We start from the raw sequence: 16,859 nt of genomic DNA, 5'->3' as shown, positions 1-16,859 counted from the left end.
TTTGTCCCTAGATAATGCCCTAACACTGGTCCTAACTACGGCCCTGATGCTGACCCTATCTAAGGCCCCGACGATGTCCCTAATAGACTTAGATGTCCCTCACTGTTGGCCTGACCCTGTCCCTCACCAAGGCCCTGACCCTCTTCCTAACTAAGGCTGTGATGATGTCTCTACCTGAGGCACTGTCACTGTCTATAATAACAGCCGACTCTTTCCCTAACACACTGATGCTGTCCCTAATAGCCTCATGTATCTCTCAATAATGCCCTGATCCTGTCCATAACTAAGGCCCTGAATATGTCCCTAGGTAAGTCTCTGACGCTGTCCCTAACTAAGGCCCTGAGGCTGTCTCTACCTCAGAATCTGAAATTCTAATGTCCTGACTCTCCCTAACTAACATCCTGACGCTGCTCCTAAGTGAGGCCCCGACACTCTTCTTAACTAAGGACTTGCCGCTGTCCCTACCTAAAACCCTGATGCTGTCTGTAACTAATGACCTGACTCCCTAACTAACACCCTAGTTTGGGCCCTAACTAACGCCCTGACACTGGTTCTAATTATGGCCATAATGCTGGTTCTAAGGCCCTGAAGATATCCCTGAGTAACAGCCTCAACTGTGTCTAACTAAGGCTCTCACGTTATCTCTAAGTGAAGCACTGGCACTGTCCCTAACTTAGGCCCTTATAGTCGAAGCTGTCACTAAATAATGCCCTGATCCTGTCCCTAAGTGAGGTCCTCAATATGTCCCTAAGTGCATCTCTGACGATGTCCTTAACAGCCTGAACTCTCTTCAAGTTATCTCTGAGGCTCTGACACTGGCCCTTCTTAAGGCCTCACCCCAGGGTTGTCCCAGGCTGCTGGGCGGTTTTCTCTTGTCCGCATCTCTAGCCAGCTGCCTGCCATCGGCCACTCTAAGATTCTGCGATACAGTGGTCCCACGTGGGATGTGCCTGTGTAGGCTCACCTGCGGGAGGAGAGTCATGGCCGCTCCACCTTCCAGGGGACTGCGGCTCAGGGTAGGAGCCTCACAGCCAGTGTCTGGACACAGGGTTCTGTGTCCTTGTTCGTTGTAAATCCCTCGGAGTTACCTCTAACATTTTTGAATGGATATCGCCCCCTCTGCATATTTATAATATAAATCATTTACCACATTAAAATCCAGGAATGACATTCTTAGAACGAGCAGGAGAACGCTGGATGCCCCCCCCCCCAATGATCTATTACTTGGAGGATTTAAAATTCTAATGCTCTCCTCACCCTCTTGGGCGTCAGCACAAGGCGGGAATCAGACGTATCCTTTATTTATCCCTCTGATTTTCCAGAACCTTTCCTTCCAGGAGAAATCTCTGGGCTCTTCGGGAGCTGTGAGTGGTGGCCGTCAGGTAAATCTGAGACTGAAAAGCAAGAGAAAGACAGACAGAGGAGGAGATGAGAATTGGTGACGGGGAGAAGCAGGCGCGTCCACGTTCAGTCGCAGGCTGAGAGTCTGGGTTAGTCTCCAGCGAAGCTAAGGACCACCAGGGTCTGGCCCCACTGGCCTTGTCACCTGGTGTGGGGACTGGGGACAGCCAACCCCCCATGGCCACTCTCAGAGGAATCAGGGAGGTGGGAGGGCACCCCCGAGAGCCAGATTGAAAATGGTCATGCTGTGAAATAATAAGATGCCCTTTCAGAAAAGTGAAGACTGTTCTCTTGGTTCTCAAAGACTTGCAAATACTCTGTGTCCTTCTGGAGGCATGCTGAAGCCTTCAGCCTTTGAGGGCAGTAATGGGAGTGCATCTGGGCTCAAAACCATCCAGCACTCACTCCCTGAGGGTGCTGAGGATGACCCGTGTCCACCCCTCGGGTGCTGTGGGGCCTGAAACCCCCTGATCACCGAGGACGGGAGGGGCCGCACAGACACTCCACTGCACCACCGGGGGCTTGGCTGCTGGGCTACAGTCCTTTATCAGATACATGGTTTGCAAACATCTTGGGCCATTTTGGATGGTGGATTATCTTATTCCTTGCTCCTTTTATACACAACTGTTTTTCATCTTGAGGAAGTCCAATTCATCTGTTTTGTCTTTTGTTGCTTGTGCTTTTGGTAGATCTAAGAAATCATGACCAAATCCAAGGTCATGAAGATTTACTCTCATGTTTTCTTCTAGGAGTTTCCTAATTTTGGTTCTTGCATCTAGGCCTTTGGTCCATTTTGCATCTAGGCCTTCGGTTGATTTTGTATATGAGGTGGGGGGAGGTAAGGGTCCAACTTTACTCTTCTGCATGTGGGTATCCAGTTGTTCCAGAACCTGTGCTCCCTGTTTGGGAGAAAATACCTGCAAATGACGTGACCAACAAGGGCTTAATTCTAAAGTATACAAACAGCTCATACAACTCAAAAGAGAAAAAAAATCAAAAAATAGGCAGAATTTTAGAAGGTCTAAATAGACATTTCTCCAAGGACATACAGATGGTCAAGAGGCACGTGAAAAGATGCTCCACATCGCTAATTATGAGAGAATGCAAATCAAAACTACAGTGAGTTATCACCCCGTAGTGGTCAGAATGGCCATCATTAAAATGTCTAGAAATAAATGCTGGAAGGGGTGTGGAGAAAAGGGAACCCTCCTACACTACTGGTGGGAATGTAAATTGATGCAGCCGCTATGGAAAACAGTATGGAGGTTCCTCAAAAACTAAAAATAGAATTACCATATGAACCAGCAATCTCACTCCTGGGCACACATCCAGACAAAACTATAATTCGAAAAGGTACGTGCACCCCAGCATTCACAGCAGCACTCTTCACAATAGCCAAGACACGGAAGTAACCTGAATGTCCCTCAACAGATGAGTGGATATAGAAGATGTGGTACATATATACAGTGGAATATTACTCAGCCATAAAACAGAATGAAATAATGCCATCTGCGGCTACATGGATGGACCTAGAGATTATCATACAAAGTTTAGTAAGTCAGACAGAGAACAACACATACCATGTGATATCACTTATATGTGGATTATAAAATGAGACACAAATGAACCTATCTACAGAACAAAAACACACTCACAAATATAGAAAACAGGCTTGTGGTTGTCAAGGGGAAGACAGGGGAGAGGGATGGATTGGGAGTCTGGGATTAGTAGATGCAAATTATTATATATAGGATGGATAAACAAGGTCTTACTGTACAGCACAGGGAACTGTACTCAATACCCTGTAATTAACCATAATGGAAACGAATATGAAAAATATGTATATATGTATGTTTGTATATATGAATCACTTTGCTGCACAGTAGAAATTAACACAACATTGTAGGAGCACGGACACTCCGGTCAGACTCAAGGTGACCTCTGGAGCCAGGACAGAGGCCCGGCCTCTCTGTGGGCAGGCAAACCCACACCGCACAGGCCCTGGTGCAGTGCCCGTTCCGTGGGGTCAGGTGGGTGCACGCAGGTCAGCCAGTGTCTGTGTGTCTCAGCCTGTAACCACAGACCACACTGTCCTGCTCTGCTCACAAGAGCGAGGCCAATGGAGGGACAACAGGGGTGGGAACAAAGCCGGGTCATGGTCTGACCGGGTGAGAAAGGGTCCAAGGAGCGAGAACCCGGCTGCCCTTGCCTGGTGAGCCGAGAGCTGACGTCCAACCCGTGGGCAGCCCCTCTCCCCACGTTCCGAGGTAAGGCTGCCTTTCCTGTACCCTGGGCAGTGTCATGCCCGTGTATACAGCAGGACGCACAGCAGCACACGCAGCAGGCCTGATGCCTGCCCTTGCCATGCACTTGGGGGCTTCCTGAGGGTGGAACATCCCGACAGGACACGGGCCGACCCCGGGGAGGATGTAGGGGTGAAGCGTTTGGGAGCCTCTGGAGGGGATCCTCACCTGTCTGCACAGGTGGACTGAGGACACCGACCAAGGGTGAGCAGCTGGGGAGCCCCGCAAGGGTCCTAGGACTTCCCAATATAAAGGACTTCCCTTTCCTCCCTGTTGTGGATGACTTGGATGTGGTCGAAACAGCGGGATTTTGGAAGTTCAATTTCCCACATCATTCCACCAAAAAAAACTGTTAGAAATAATAAATGAATTCAGTAAAGACACAAAATCAGTACACACAGCTCAACGGCATTTCTAAACACTAATAATGAACCATCAGAAAGAGAAAAGAACCCTATTTACAACCGCATCAAAAAGAACAAAATACCAAGGAATAAATTTAACCGAGGATGTGAAAGACCTGAAAACTTTAAGACACTCATGAAGACATTGAAGAAGACACAAGTCGGTGGAAAAACTCCCCGTGCTCATGGAATGCAAGAAGTACTGTTGCTAAAATGTCCATTCTACCCAAAGCGGTGCACACAGGGAAGGCAGGCCGTCCTGAAATTCCAATGGTGTTTTTCACAGAAATGGAGCAAATCCTCCTAAGATGTGTGTGGAGCCACAAAGGACCCCGAAGAGCCAAGACGACCCTGAGAAAGGAGAACGGGCCGCAGGCATCTCCCTCCCTGACTTCACACTTCGTCCCGAAGCTACAGTCCCCAAAACAGTGCGGAACTGGCTCAAAACAGGCGCACAGACCAGAGCGACGGGACGGAGAGCGCAGAACACATCCTGCACGGTGGGGGGGGGGGGGGCATTAAGTTACGACAAGGGGGCCAAGGACACACCAAGCGGAAGGGCAGCCCCACGGTAAACGGCGCGGGGAAGACTGCACACCCCATAACCCACGCGGCTCCACCGCACACCAGCCTGACCAAAAACCCAGCTTTGCACACCAAGGCCTTCCTGGGTCGCATGAAGACGGACCCCCGCAGCCGTCAGTCGCCCCCAGGAAGCTTCTCCCCACTGTTCCTCACTGTCTCCTCACCTGTTCCTCCAGCGTCGCCTGCGTCCTCAAGAAACCCAGCTCCCGCCAGCGTGGACGCAGCCCCACGTTGTCCTGAAGCCGAAACCACAGCGAGTCCTTGAGGAGACCGAGCGCCCGTCAGCAGCCACAACCCGGCGGTGCCTGAGGAGACACAACTCCCCTCAGCTGCGCTCAGAGCGGGGGTCCGCGAGGAACGCGCATGCGCTGTGGGTCACAGAGGCGGGATCAGCGCCACCCTGTGGTCGGTGCGGGAAGTGCAGGCCGCCCTCCCTCACGGGTCACTGGAGACAGAGACCCTGCTGGCAGAACTGCTGAACCCATTAAATGGTGGAAATCAAACAAATGAAGACAATATCCCATAGCTTCTCCAAAGTAGTTAGGGAACAATGAATTGGAAACCATATGCAATAAAATGAATGTAGACACAAGCTTTACAACTTACACCAAATTCACTCAAAATGATTCAGAGACAAGTTTGAAATGCAAAACTATTCAAAATTATAGGAGAAAACATAAAAGAAAATTGATATGAGCTTGGGCTTGGTCATGGCCATCACAAGCTTTGTGGTTTTAACACACAACACAAAAAAGGAGTCCAGAAAGAAAAACAAGGGATTCTGTGGACTTTATAAAATTAAAGGTTTCTACTGTGTGAAAAACCTCATTCAGAAAATCGAAAGACAACACACACTGGGGGAAAAAAACTGCAAACATATCTAATAAAGAATTTGTCTCAAAATATACAAAGAACTACAACACAACCCCATTAAAAATAGGGAAAGCTCTAAATAGACACCTGGTCAAAGAAGGTACAGAGATAGTATACAAAACTATGCCCAGGACAGGGGAACAGAGAAACAGTGGTACAGTTCAACTCCCTGAGTCCTGTGTGACCCAGGACTAGTCCTGTCCTTCCTGGAGGCCTCAGAGTGATGGGGAGGGAGGAAGGGGAAGAGGGCGGATTCTGCTTAAACCTAACTCTAACCCCGACCACTCTCACCACTTTCATTCAGCATGGTCTAGGAAGTCCTAGACATATAATTACATGAGAAAAAGAAATAAAAGGAATCCAATGGCAGAGGAAAAAGTAAAACTGTCACTGTTTGTAGATGAGATGATGCTTTAAATTTCATTTATTTATTCATTCATTTATTTATTCTGGTTGCGCTGGGTCTCAGTTGTGGCAGGTGAGCTCCTTAGTTGCGGCAGGCAGCCTCCTTAGTTGTGGCATGCGAACTCTTAGTTGTGGCATGCATGTGGGATCTAGTTCCCTGACCAGGGATCGAACCCAGGCCCCCTCCATTGGGAGCACGGAGTATTAACCGCTGGACCACTGGGGAAGTCCCGACATGATGTTTTATTTAGAAAATCCTTCAGATGACCCCCCAAAACAAATAGAATTCATTGGAAAATTCAGGTAAGTTGCAGGATACAAAATTAACCTATAGAAATCAGTTGCATCTCTATCCACTGGCAACAGACTTTCAGAATGAGAAATTAAGAAAACAAACCCATTGACAATGGTATTAACAAAAATGAAATACCTAGGAATACATCTAACCCAGGAGGTAAAAGACCTGTACTCAGAAAACTGGAAGACACTGATGAAAGAAACTGGAGACGACACAGACAAATGGACAGATATAATGTGTTCATGGATTGGAAGAATTCATATTGTTAAAATGATTCCACACCCCAGAGCAATCTAGAGATTTCATGCCATTCTTATCAAAATACCAATGGAATTGTATGAGAACTAGAACAAAGAATTCTGATATGTGTAAGGAAACAGAAAAGAACCTGAATAGTCAATACGATCTTAAGAAAGAAGAACAAACTTGGACATATCACACTCCCTGTTTCAAACTAGACGACATATGTAGAGTAATCAAGACAGTATGGTACAGGAACAAAAGAAATACACATAGATCCACGGAACAGAACTGAGAGCCCCAAAATAAACATAGGCATTTATGGTCAATTCATCTAAGACAAAGGAGGTGAGACTATACAATGGGGAAAAGACATCCTCTTCAAAGAATGGTGGTGGGAAAACTGGACAACTGCATGCACAAGAATCAAACTGGAATCCTTTCTTATGCCACCTACACAAGCAACCTCAAAATGAATCAAATACTTCAATGTAAGACCTGAAGCCATAAAGCTCCTCGAAGAAAACATAAGCAGTCTGCTCTTTGACATCCGTCTTAGCAATATTTTCTGGATCTGTCTCCTCAACAAGAGGAACAAAAGCAGAATAAACCAATGGGACTCCATCCAACTTTAAAGCTTTTCAATGGCAAAGGAAACCATCCACAAAATGAAGAGGCAGCCTACCGAACGTGAGAAAATAGTTGCAAACAATATGTCTGAAAAGGGGTTCATATCGAAAATAGACTAAGAACTCACACAACTGAACCTCCAGAACCCAAAAACCCAATTAAACCATGGGACCGAACATTTTTCCAAAGAGTACGTACAGATGGCCAAGAGACATGCGAAAAGATGACCAATATCACTTATCATCAGGGAAACGCACATCAAAAGAACAATGAGATTATCACCTCACACCTAAAACTTCGGCTATCGTCCAAAAGACGACACTGTACCTAACAAAGGCTCTGATGCTCATCCTAAGTCAGGCCCTGACACTGTCTCTAAGACCCTGCGGCCATCAATATCTAAAGTCCTGACATTATCCTGAGCTAATATCCTGACCCATGTCTTACCAAGGTCCTGAAACTGTCCCAAAGTAAGCCCTGATGCTGTCCCTAAGACAGGCCCTGAGGCTGTCCCTAACAGAGGCCCAGAGAATGTCTTTTATGAAGACCCTAAGGCTGATCTTACAGAGGCCCTTATACTACTCCTACGTCACGCCCTGACACTGTCCCTCACTCAGGCCCTAAAGATAGGCCTCACTTAGGCCCTGTTGCCATACCTTACTTAGGCTCTGACGCTGACCCTACATCAAGCCCTGACACTGGTCCGGATTAAGCCCCTGACACTGGTCCTAACTAAGGCCCTGTTGCTCTCGATCACTAAGGTCTTCACGCTATCCCTAGCTCATTTCCTGACACTGTCCCTGGCCTGGAAGGTGACTCTGTCGTGAGCTAATTTCCTGCCTCTTATCCTCACAGAAGCCCTAATGCTCTCCCTAACTAAAGCCCAGATTAGTCCTAACTCAGGCCCCACACTGCTTCTAACTAAGGCCCGGAATCTATCCCTAATATAGGACCTGCTGCCGGCAATAACTAAAATCCGGACACTATTCTGAGTTAAGAATCTGACACATTTCTAACCAAGGTCCTGACGCTGTCCCTGAGAAAGCCCTGTCTCTGTTCCTAAGTGAAGGTCTGAGGCTGTGCCTAACTCAGGCCCTGAAGCTATGCCTACCTGAGGTCTTGACGCTGTGACTACCTCAGGCCCTGATCATGCCTTTAACTAAGACCCTGTTGCTGACCCAACAAAGGCCCTGATGCACCTCCTACATCATGCCCTGACAGTGTCCCCAGCTAAGGGCCTGACGCTAGGCCTCACTCAGGCCCTGTGGCTCTCCCTAAGTCAGGCTCTGACGCTGTCCCTACCTGAAGCCCTGACACCGGTTCTAATTAAGGCCCAGATACTCTCAGGGACTAAGGCCTTGACACTACCCCTAGGTCATTTCCTGACACGATCCCTGGACTTCACCCTAAGCCTGGCCCTTGCAAAGGTCCTGCCTCTTATGCTAACGGAAGCCCTTATGCTGTGCCTAACTCAGGCCCTGAATTTAGTCCCAAGGCCGTGACACTGTCCCTAACTGAGGCCTAGACGCTCTTTCTAAATCTGGCCCAGAACTGTCCCTCGCTAAAGCCCTGACACCTCTCCTAACTCAGGCCCTGACACGGTACCTAACAGAGGCCCAGATGCTAGTCCTAATGCAGGCCCTGACACTGTGTCTAACTAAGGCCCTGCCGCCGTCAATATCTAAAGTCCTGACATTATCCTGAGCTAATATCCTGACCCATGTCTTACCAAGGTCCTGAAACTGTCCCAAAGTAAGCCCTGACGCTGTCCCTAAGTGAAGCCCTGAGGCTCTCCCTATCAGAGGCCCTGAGAATATCTTTAACGAAGACCCTAATGCTGATCCTACAGAGGCCCTTATACTACTCCTAAGTCACGCCCTGACACTGTCCCTCACTCAGGCCCTAAAGATAGGCCTCACTTAGGCCCTGTTGCCGTACCTTAGTTAGGCTCTGACGCTGGCCCTACCTCAAGCCCTGACACTCGTCCTGATTAAGGCCCTGACACTGGTCCTAACTAAGGCCCGGACGCTCTCAATAACTAAGGTCTTCACTCCATCCCTAGCTCATTTCCTGACAGTATCCCTGTCCTGGAAACTGACTGTGTCCAGAGGTAATTTCCTGCCTCTTATCCTCACAGAAACCCTAATGCTCTCCCTAACTAAGGCCCAGACTAGTCCTAACTCAGGCCCTCACACTGTCTCTAACTAAGGCCCGGAATCTGTCCCTAATATAGGCCCTGCTGCCGGCAATAACTAAAATCCAGACACTATCCTGAGCTAACATCCTGACACATTTCTAACCAAGGGCCTGACGCTGCCCCTAAGAAAGCCCTGTCTCTGTCCCTAAGTGAAGGTCTGAGGCTGTGCCTAACTCAGGCCCTGAAGCTATGCCTACCTGAGGTCTTGACGCTGTGACTACCTCAGGCCCTGATCATGCCTTTAACTAAGACCCTGTTGCTGACCCAACAAAGGCCCTGATGCACCTCCTACATCATGCCCTGACAGTGTCCCCAGCTAAGGGCCTGACGCTAGGCCTCACTCAGGCCCTGTGGCTCTCCCTAAGTCAGGCTCTGACGCTGTCCCTACCTGAAGCCCTGACACCGGTTCTAATTAAGGCCCAGATACTCTCAGGGACTAAGGCCTTGACACTACCCCTAGGTCATTTCCTGACACGATCCCTGGACTTCACCCTAAGCCTGGCCCTTGCAAAGGTCCTGCCTCTTATGCTAACGGAAGCCCTTATGCTGTGCCTAACTCAGGCCCTGAATTTAGTCCCAAGGCCGTGACACTGTCCCTAACTGAGGCCTAGACGCTCTTTCTAAATCTGGCCCAGAACTGTCCCTCGCTAAAGCCCTAACACCTCTCCTAACTCAGGCCCTGACACAGTACCTAACTGAGGCCCAGATTCTAGTCCTAACTAAGGCCCTGAGTCGGTCTTTACCTAACGGCCTCACTCTTTCCCCAACTACTCCCTGACGCTGCCCCTACCCAAGGCCCTGACGGGGTGCCTAATGGCCTGAGCTGTCTTTCACTAATACCCTGACCCTATCCATAACTAACGCCCTGATGATGTCCCTAACGAACAGCCTGAAGTATCTCTCACTAAGCCCCCCATGTTTTTCTCTGAGGCCCTGACACTCTCTCTAATTAAGGCCTTGACACTGTCTGTAAGTAATGGCCTGATGCAGCTCCTACCTGAGATGCTGATACTCTCACTTAGACCCTGAAGTCTCTACCTGAGAAGCTGACACTGTCTGTAACTAATGTCCTGACTTTTTCCTTAACTAACATCCTAATTTTGTCCCTAGATAATGCCCTAACACTGGTCCTAACTACGGCCCTGATGCTGACCCTATCTAAGGCCCCGACGATGTCCCTAATAGACTTAGATGTCCCTCACTGTTGGCCTGACCCTGTCCCTCACCAAGGCCCTGACCCTCTTCCTAACTAAGGCTGTGATGATGTCTCTACCTGAGGCACTGTCACTGTCTATAATAACAGCCGACTCTTTCCCTAACACACTGATGCTGTCCCTAATAGCCTCATGTATCTCTCAATAATGCCCTGATCCTGTCCATAACTAAGGCCCTGAATATGTCCCTAGGTAAGTCTCTGACGCTGTCCCTAACTAAGGCCCTGAGGCTGTCTCTACCTCAGAATCTGAAATTCTAATGTCCTGACTCTCCCTAACTAACATCCTGACGCTGCTCCTAAGTGAGGCCCCGACACTCTTCTTAACTAAGGACTTGCCGCTGTCCCTACCTAAAACCCTGATGCTGTCTGTAACTAATGACCTGACTCCCTAACTAACACCCTAGTTTGGGCCCTAACTAACGCCCTGACACTGGTTCTAATTATGGCCATAATGCTGGTTCTAAGGCCCTGAAGATATCCCTGAGTAACAGCCTCAACTGTGTCTAACTAAGGCTCTCACGTTATCTCTAAGTGAAGCACTGGCACTGTCCCTAACTTAGGCCCTTATAGTCGAAGCTGTCACTAAATAATGCCCTGATCCTGTCCCTAAGTGAGGTCCTCAATATGTCCCTAAGTGCATCTCTGACGATGTCCTTAACAGCCTGAACTCTCTTCAAGTTATCTCTGAGGCTCTGACACTGGCCCTTCTTAAGGCCTCACCCCAGGGTTGTCCCAGGCTGCTGGGCGGTTTTCTCTTGTCCGCATCTCTAGCCAGCTGCCTGCCATCGGCCACTCTAAGATTCTGCGATACAGTGGTCCCACGTGGGATGTGCCTGTGTAGGCTCACCTGCGGGAGGAGAGTCATGGCCGCTCCACCTTCCAGGGGACTGCGGCTCAGGGTAGGAGCCTCACAGCCAGTGTCTGGACACAGGGTTCTGTGTCCTTGTTCGTTGTAAATCCCTCGGAGTTACCTCTAACATTTTTGAATGGATATCGCCCCCTCTGCATATTTATAATATAAATCATTTACCACATTAAAATCCAGGAATGACATTCTTAGAACGAGCAGGAGAACGCTGGATGCCCCCTCCCCCAATGATCTATTACTTGGAGGATTTAAAATTCTAATGCTCTCCTCACCCTCTTGGGCGTCAGCACAAGGCGGGAATCAGACGTATCCTTTATTTATCCCTCTGATTTTCCAGAACCTTTCCTTCCAGGAGAAATCTCTGGGCTCTTCGGGAGCTGTGAGTGGTGGCCGTCAGGTAAATCTGAGACTGAAAAGCAAGAGAAAGACAGACAGAGGAGGAGATGAGAATTGGTGACGGGGAGAAGCAGGCGCGTCCACGTTCAGTCGCAGGCTGAGAGTCTGGGTTAGTCTCCAGCGAAGCTAAGGACCACCAGGGTCTGGCCCCACTGGCCTTGTCACCTGGTGTGGGGACTGGGGACAGCCAACCCCCCATGGCCACTCTCAGAGGAATCAGGGAGGTGGGAGGGCACCCCCGAGAGCCAGATTGAAAATGGTCATGCTGTGAAATAATAAGATGCCCTTTCAGAAAAGTGAAGACTGTTCTCTTGGTTCTCAAAGACTTGCAAATACTCTGTGTCCTTCTGGAGGCATGCTGAAGCCTTCAGCCTTTGAGGGCAGTAATGGGAGTGCATCTGGGCTCAAAACCATCCAGCACTCACTCCCTGAGGGTGCTGAGGATGACCCGTGTCCACCCCTCGGGTGCTGTGGGGCCTGAAACCCCCTGATCACCGAGGACGGGAGGGGCCGCACAGACACTCCACTGCACCACCGGGGGCTTGGCTGCTGGGCTACAGTCCTTTATCAGATACATGGTTTGCAAACATCTTGGGCCATTTTGGATGGTGGATTATCTTATTCCTTGCTCCTTTTATACACAACTGTTTTTCATCTTGAGGAAGTCCAATTCATCTGTTTTGTCTTTTGTTGCTTGTGCTTTTGGTAGATCTAAGAAATCATGACCAAATCCAAGGTCATGAAGATTTACTCTCATGTTTTCTTCTAGGAGTTTCCTAATTTTGGTTCTTGCATCTAGGCCTTTGGTCCATTTTGCATCTAGGCCTTCGGTTGATTTTGTATATGAGGTGGGGGGAGGTAAGGGTCCAACTTTACTCTTCTGCATGTGGGTATCCAGTTGTTCCAGAACCTGTGCTCCCTGTTTGGGAGAAAATACCTGCAAATGACGTGACCAACAAGGGCTTAATTCTAAAGTATACAAACAGCTCATACAACTTAAAAGAGAAAAAAAATCAAAAAATAGGCAGAATTTTAGAAGGTCTAAATAGACATTTCTCCAAGGACATACAGATGGCCAAGAGGCACGTGAAAAGATGCTCCACATCGCTAATTATGAGAGAATGCAAATCAAAACTGCAGTGAGTTATCACCCCGTAGTGGTCAGAATGGCCATCATTAAAATGTCTAGAAATAAATGCTGGAAGGGGTGTGGAGAAAAGGGAACCCTCCTACACTACTGGTGGGAATGTAAATTGATGCAGCCGCTATGGAAAACAGTATGGAGGTTCCTCAAAAACTAAAAATAGAATTACCATATGAACCAGCAATCTCACTCCTGGGCACACATCCAGACAAAACTATAATTCGAAAAGGTACGTGCACCCCAGCATTCACAGCAGCACTCTTCACAATAGCCAAGACACGGAAGCAACTTGAATGTCCCTCAACAGATGAGTGGATATAGAAGATGTGGTACATATATACAGTGGAATATTACTCAGCCATAAAACAGAATGAAATAATGCCATCTGCGGCTACATGGATGGACCTAGAGATTATCATACAAAGTTTAGTAAGTCAGACAGAGAACAACACATACCATGTGATATCACTTATATGTGGATTATAAAATGAGACACAAATGAACCTATCTACAGAACAAAAACACACTCACAAATATAGAAAACAGGCTTGTGGTTGTCAAGGTGAAGACAGCAGAGAGGGATGGATTGGGAGTTTGGGATTAGTAGATGCAAATTATTATATATTGAATGGATAGACAAGGTCTTCCTGCACAACACAGGGAACTGTATTCAATACCCTGTAATTAACCATAATGGAAAGGAATATGAAAAATATGTATATATGTATGTTTGTATATATGAATCACTTTGCTGTACAGTAGAAATTAACACAACATTGTAGGTCAACTACACTTTAATATCAATTGGTTTGAAAGCACTTTTATAAATTAGGTCTTATTTCTCTTGTCCTTTCATCCTGGGACAAATGTATAACAGAAACTAACCTGGATTACTCTGGGATGAACTCGTATCACAGAGAACTTTAATTGTTGAACAAACCATGAATACGAGTTACACCATGGGATGTCCTGACCCAATATGAAGTTTGTAAACCTTGTATCAAGCCGGCAGAATCTACTAAATTTGGAAATTCAAACTGAAATGAAGCCACCTATCCCATGACTTCTCCACAACTAGTTATACAACATCAATTGGAAACCATATACAATCAAATGAATGTAGACAAACAACTATAGCCTTCCTTTTTTTGCCTTTTAAATGAAGACGGTATTTAAGGTGATGTCTTGGGCCGTTTCAGGGTGTTACTCAATTTCCTGGGTATCTGCCATGCACACAGGGGGTACACATGTTAGTTAACTTGTTTGTGCAACTACATGAAGGTAGTTAATACCACAAAACTGTATACATAAAGTGAATTAAATGCTAAAGTTGTGTTTTGTATTTTTAATGACAATGAAAAAAAGTGCAGTGCTGATATTTGTTACAAAAATGAACATTAAAAACATTCTTGGGCTTCCCTGGTGGCGCAGTGGTTGAGAGTCCGCCTGCCGATGCAGGGGACACGGGTTCGTGCCCCGGTCCGGGAAGATCCCACATGCCGCGGAGCGGCTGGGCCTGTGAGCCATGGCCGCTGAGCCTGCGCGTCCGGAGCTGCCTGGGCTCCACAACAGGAGAGGCCACAACAGTGAGAGGCCCGTGTACCAAAAAAAAAAAAAAAAAAAAAAATTCTTAGTGAAAAAAGTCATACAGAAAAGGCCACCTAGATCCCATACTCATCTTGTCTGCTTCAAATCCATCAAGGTTGTCCAAAGGAGGGAGAAACTCAGTAATGGTTCCAGAAAAAGAAAACTGGATCAGGATGGATAAAGACATTTTCATACAGTTGGGAGAGTAGGTGAAAGTTGAAGTGGGGCTGAGTATTAAATTATAATGTGGACATCAGGATTTCTTCATTTAGGGGTTATGTGCTGGTTCCTTGGGCAAAATACACTGTGCATTTTGTGTGAAGTGGCAAACGTGAGTACTTTTTGCCATTATTGCAACTTTTCGGTACATTTTAAATTACTGGAAAGTAAATTACTTTTCTAGACAACCATGTCAGTACCATGCCAGAAAATCAGATAAGACGGACATCAAATTTTGTTATAGAGGCTAAGACTTACCCAGACCACGTTCAACCAAAGTTGTGATACTTATTTCCCTTGTTGGAGTCCGCATGGTATGAAGAGGCACCGTGGGAAGAGTATATTAGTAGCTACCATCTCTTGGGTCCTGTGGATTACCTGGGGTGCAGTAGAAACTGTGAGATTTTAGTATTGCAATTTTTCACATTACTTCAAAAAATATGCTAAAAAATAAATTCAGTAAAGTTGCAAAATATGGATCAGTATACACAAATCAGTTTTGTTTCTATACACTAATAATGAACCACCAGCAAGAAAAATTAAGAAAACAATCCCATTTACAATTTCATCGAAAAGAACGAACTATTTAGCAATAAATTTAACCAAGGACATGAAAGACCTATACTCAGAAAACTATAAAGCATTGATAAAGAAACTGAAGACACAATAGAAAGCAATACTCCATGCTCATGCATCAGAAAAAATTACTATTATTAAAATGTTTGGGATGGGGGAAGATGGTGGAAAAGGAAGACACAGAGATCACCTTCCTCCCCACAGATACACCAGAAATACATCTACACGTGGAACAACTGATACAGAACACCTACTGAACGCTGACAGAAGACCTCAGACCTCCCAAAAGGCAAGAAACTCCCCACGTACCTGGGTAAGACAAAAATAAATAAATAAACAGAGACAAAAGAATAGGGACGGGCCCTGCACCAGTAGGAGGGAGCTGTGAAGGAGGAAAGGTTTCCACACATTAGGAAGCCCCTTCGCGGGTGGAGACTGTGGGTGGCAGAGGGGGAAAGCTTCAGGGCTGCGGAGGAGAGTGCAGCCACAGGGGTGCGGAAGGCAAAGCAGAGAGATTCCCACACAGAGGATCGGTGCCGACCGGCACTCACCACCCGATAGGCTTGTCTGCTCCCCGGCCTGGGCGGGCGGGGCTCGGAGCAGAGGCTCGGGCTTCGATCGGAGCGCAGGGCGAGGACTGGGGTTGGCAGCATGAACACAGCCTGCAGAGGACTAGTGCACCACGGCTACTCAGGAGTCCGGGGGAAACTCTGGACCTGCCGAAGAGGCAAGAGACGTTTTCTTCGCTCTTTGTTTCCTGGTGCGCGAGGAGAGGGGATTCAGAGCGCTGCTTAAAGGAGCTCCAGAGGCGGGTGCGAGCCACGGCTAAGAGCGTGGACCCCAGAGACGGGCATGAGACGCTAAGGCTGCTGCTGCCACCACCAAGAAGCTTGTGTGCGAGCACAGGTCACTATCCACACCCCCCTTCCGGGGAGCCTGTGCAGCCCGCCACTGCCAGGGTCCTGGGATCCAGGGACAACTTCCCCGGGAGAACGCACGGCGCTCCTCAGGCTGGTGCAGCGTCATGGCAGCCTCTGTAGCCGCAGGCCCGCCCCGCACTCCATGCCCCTCTCTCCCCAACGGCCTGAGTGAACCTAGCCCCCCAATCAGTGGCTCCTTTAACCCCGTCGTGAGCGAAGAACAGACGCCCTCCGACGACCTACATGCACAGGCAGGCCAAATCCAAAGCAGAGCCCCGGGAGCTGTGCGAACAAAAGAGAAAGGGAGATCTCTCCCAGCAGCCTCAGAAGCAGCGGATTAAAGCTCCACGATCAACTTGATGTACCCTGCATCTGTGAAATACCTGAATAGACAACGAATCATCCCAAATTGAGGAGGTGGACTTTGAGAGCAAGATTTATGATTTTTTCCCCTTTTCCTCTTTTTGTGTGTATGTGTATGCTTCTGTGTGAGATTTTGTCTGTATAGCTTTGCTTTCACCATTTGTCCCAGGGTTCTATCTGTCCTTTTTGTTTGTTTGTTTTTTCTACTTTCTCAAAAATTTTTTCTTAATAATT

At 47.6% G+C, this 16,859-nt stretch overlaps 1 long non-coding RNA gene across 23 annotated transcripts in view; it reads right to left on the bottom strand.

Moving 5' to 3' along the window:
* LOC138842422 (uncharacterized) overlaps positions 1-16,859 on the bottom strand; it is a 569,596-nt gene that overhangs the window by 510,996 nt on the left and 41,741 nt on the right. For 19 of the 23 annotated variants that reach the window (XR_011376933.1, XR_011376935.1, XR_011376931.1 and 16 more), the window contains 4 exons: positions 15,025-15,144; positions 11,693-11,829; positions 4,858-4,998; positions 1,258-1,394 (listed from right to left, as the gene is read on the bottom strand). This is a non-coding gene — a long non-coding RNA (uncharacterized lncRNA). Of the gene's footprint in view, positions 1-1,248; positions 1,395-4,857; positions 4,999-11,683; positions 11,830-15,024; positions 15,162-16,859 lie in introns of all 23 variants that reach the window. The other 4 variants (XR_011376928.1, XR_011376930.1, XR_011376929.1 and 1 more) reach the window with 4 other exon arrangements.

This window comes from Globicephala melas, chromosome 19 (assembly GCF_963455315.2).
Source record: "Globicephala melas chromosome 19, mGloMel1.2, whole genome shotgun sequence".
Classification (NCBI taxonomy): Eukaryota; Metazoa; Chordata; class Mammalia; order Artiodactyla; family Delphinidae; genus Globicephala; species Globicephala melas.
The sequence above is the reverse complement of the archived record's forward strand: the minus strand, read 5'-3'. Positions and strand labels throughout refer to the sequence as shown.